General features: G+C 42.5%; 1 pseudogene; it reads right to left on the reverse strand.

The window, feature by feature from the left end:
* Positions 1 to 260: 260 nt before the first annotated feature.
* On the reverse strand, positions 261 to 1,669 carry LOC101432684 (zinc finger protein 1 homolog; annotated as a pseudogene).
* Between the last annotated feature and the right edge of the window lie 2,444 nt (positions 1,670 to 4,113).

The following is a 4,113-nucleotide window of genomic DNA, read 5'->3' on the forward strand; positions in this document are numbered from 1 at the left end:
AAAAAGGCTCACTGTAATATAGCTAGTCAAGCATGTCTATTTACAATTGGGTATATTCTAATATGTATTCATTAGCTGGGTATCATATCTAACTTCCAGTACAATATTGTTCTTATGAGATCCTATTTTTAGCACATTTTTGAGTTGATAGATTGTATCTCAGTTTGAATCCCCACATTCCTTAAGTTCCATCAGAGGTTTCTAACCCTTAGGAAGGGTTCCTGTGGAAGAATTTTCCACAGCACAACCTTGCTGCACTCTCAGGATTTATCCCCTAAAAGAGCTCTCTGATGGACACTGAGGTGGGACTTCCTGCTGAAGTTTTCCCCCATTCAGAGCACTCACACAGGTTCTCTCCTGTATGAATTCACAAGGTTGACCTCTGGCTGAAAGTTTTGCCACATTCAGTACATTCATAGGATTTCTTTCCTGTATGAGTCCTCATATGTATAACGAGTTGTGACTTCTGGATAAAGGATTTTCCACATTCACTATACTTGTAGCCTTTCTCTCCTGTGTGAATTATCTGATCTATAATGAGGTTTGATTTCCTCAAGAAGGTTTTTGCACATTCATTGCATGCATAGGGTTGCTCTCCTGTATGAATTCTCTGATGTGTAGTGAGTTCAAACTTCTGGACCAATGTCTTGTCACATTCACTGCACTCACAGGGCTTCCTCTCCATATGTCTTCTCTGGTTAACAATGAGGTTTGACTGGTGGGTGAAAACTTTTCCACATTCAGGACATTCAAAGGGTTTCTCCCCAGTATGAATTCTCTGAGGTTGAATGAGGATCGCCTTATGTTAGAAGGTTTTCTTACATACATTGCATTCATAGGGCTTTTCTCCAGTATGTGTTCTCTTTTGACTAATGAGGCATGACTTAAAGCCTTGTCACAGTAATGACAAATAAAAGGTTGAACCAAATTTCTATATTTCTGATGCTTAAAAATGGCTTCTTTATGGCTGAGGGCTTTTCCATTTTGATTATATCCAGAGTATTCCACTCCAGTATGGGTTTTCTCTTGCTTCAGATAGAGGAGTGCTTTCTCAAATCCCTTATGCAGTTCAGTTTTCTTTCTTGCATAGCTATTACTATTAAGTAAGTCTGAATTATATTTCAGGTTTTTTTCATATAAGTCATATTTATACGGTGCATGTCTTTAAGAAACAAAGTCTGTGTTTTGATAAAATGTTTTTTCAAAGAGATTATCTCTTTCCACAATTGGGGTTTGGTTCTTGAGGATTATAAATTGCTCATCTGGGTTTCTGTGGCCCTTCTCCATCTGGTCATCAGCCTTCCACTCTTCTATTTGCAGTCTCTGGGATATATTACTTCAACTGGCTTCTGTCTATCTGAGTTTCCTTCTCCTTCCATCTCTTTCTTGTAAAGCTCTAAATTGGCCATTCTGCTTCTGCCATCCACAGCTCTTCTCACTGCTCCTACGTGAAAATGACATCTGGTTTGATAATATCAGAGAATGTGCTAAAGGAGCTTAGCTCCAACTGGCTGGACTTCAGAGAACCCCCTGATAGTAAGTTTCTATAATTCTCCAGTATCACGTCCATGTGAAGGATCCTCTGAGAAGGGTCCAGTTGCTCCCATTCTTCCTGGATGAAGTCCTCAGTCACTTCCGTGAACAAAACCAATCCCTGGGATTTGTTCATGTTCTGCAGCTTTTGGGTAAAGGCAAAGAACTATGAAAGCAGAACTGGAGAGGCACCCTCCACTTGTGGCTCAGTGCCAGCCAGGGTCACAGAGCAGGGCAGAGAGGACCTGTAGAGACAGAGGCCCTGTCGCTTACTTGTGGCTGGGGTGGGGGAAGGGCCCACTTAGTTTTGTTTTGTTTTGCTTTGTTTTGTTATGTTTTGTTTTAGGTACTGGGGCTGGGGATTGAGTCTGGGACCTCGTATATGGGAAGATGGTGCTCAACCATTGAGCCACATCAGCTTCCCTGAGTTGGTTTTATTCGTTTGTTTGCTTGTTGTTTATTTTTTTGTCTTTTAGGAGGTACTGGGGATTGAACATGGGACATCCCATGTGAGAAACACGCACTCAACTGCTTGAGCCACATCCACTCCCCCACATAAATTTTTAATGACCACTTATTAAGATGAAAACTTATTAAAATTCAAGCAGGGGGACTCAATTGGGGGCAATTTCACACCTCCCACCACAGGGGACATTTTCAGTGTCTGGAGACATTTTTGTTTTCACAACTGAATGGGGCGCTGCTATTGGCATCCAGTAGATGGAGGCCAGGGATGCTGCTAAATAAACATACTCCAATGCACAGGACAGCCCCCCATGGCAAAGAAGGGTCCAGGCCCAAAGAAGGGTCCAGGCCCAAATGAGGTTGAGAAATGCTGAGTCAGATGAACAGAACAGGGTACAACACTATGAAAACTGACTGACCACAAGTTTCAGAGGAAAAAACATTGTTACTAGATATCACTTGGTGATAGAATTATGGGTGATGCTTATTTTCTTCTTTATCTTCTCTTTAATTTCCCAAATTTTCTACCATGAATCTGTAGTATTTTTATACTCAATTAAAAGCCTTTTTAAATAAAAAAAACTTTCAAAAGCTCTCTGGTTGGGAAGTGGCTGTGACTCAAGTAGTTGAGCTCCCATTTAGCATATGGAAGACCCGGGTTTGATCCCTGGGACCTCCTGGTGAAAAAAAAAAGCATCCCAGACCTGTGTGGAAAGGCATAGGCCCCCACGCAGCAAAGCGACACACCAAAAAAGATGATGATACAACCAGATGGGGGAGGGAAAGCTCTCTGGAGTCTCTTTAATCAAATCAAACTCCTCACCTCCACTCTCAGAATCACACTTATTTTGGCCCTTATTCTTGGCTATTTTTCATCAAGAACTTGCCAGCTTAATTACACCAATTTCCCTGCATCCCTTGAACACACCCTGCTCATTTCTGCATCTTCTTGATTATCTGTGAAACAAAGATAATTGCCCACCTAATGGGATTTTGGCAAGGATCAAAGGAGGTAAAATGTGCAGAAGCATTTTATAACTGCCAAGTCTACAAATGTGAGTTTTTAGTCTGTTGCCATGCCCACCTTCTCTCTAACTAAACTAAACCTTCCCATAGTTCAAGTCCTAACCCACAAATCGCCTTTTCCATGAAATCCATCCTGACTTCCTCCAGGCAGCTGTCGGAAACAGTGATTCCTGCAACTTTGCCCCCTTAATGAGAGAAAGGTTCAAGATGAAGCACTGTTTCCCAAAATATGTTCCTTGGAACACTGATTCCACAAGGTTTTATACTGTTCCAGCAAAGCCAGGAGTTCTGAGCAGCAGAAAAACCCAAAACGGCACCCAGAGAGGTGGAGAAACAGACTGATTACACACAGGCCCAGAGGAGAATCTATCCCCAAATTCTGAGCCCCGTTTTTCAGTTTTCATAGGTTTATATAGGATTCATGTGGGATCAGCATGACTTTTGCTCATTGGCTAACACGTTGCTAGGCAAAATTTTGCAAGCAGGGTTACAGAAGCAGAATGCAGGTGCAAGGCCATGCTTTTGCGGGCTGATTTACAGAAGCAGTGGGGGAGGGGGGCAGGAGTGGTTTGTTAGATTACAGAAGCTAGGGGCAGCTGTCGTTCGTTTGATAGTCTCCTGCAAGGCCATGTTCTCAAAGGCTGATTTACAGAAGCAGGGGCAAGAGTGGCTTGTTAGATATTTTGCAAGGTTATGCTTTTTATTTCTCAACAATACCAGTCAAGGTCATGTCAGGAAACAGATGGTACATTTGAGTTGGCAATTCAAGGAAAGTTTAATTAATGGGGTAGTCCACAAAAATGTGTGCAGAGTATAAGGAAAGCACAAAAGATAGTGCAGAACCCCAGGTCTAGTAACTGCATTAGGCCCAAGGAGAAAAAGGAGGGAGTGGTTTACAATAGAACTAGGAAGAAAAGGGCCTCAAGGAAGAGGCTCCAGATAGGAGCTGTGACTTTCTGTCCATAGATGTAACCAATTTTAGGAGGCCCAGCAGGTGGTACCCAAGTACCCCAATCCCTCTCTCCTTCCTCCTTCTGATCACCTGCAGATAGGTCGACTACTAAGCCAACTCAGAAGCTAGAGAGCAAG

The sequence above is a fragment of the Dasypus novemcinctus genome, chromosome X (genome assembly GCF_030445035.2).
Source record: "Dasypus novemcinctus isolate mDasNov1 chromosome X, mDasNov1.1.hap2, whole genome shotgun sequence".
Lineage (NCBI taxonomy): Eukaryota > Metazoa > Chordata > Mammalia > Cingulata > Dasypodidae > Dasypus > Dasypus novemcinctus.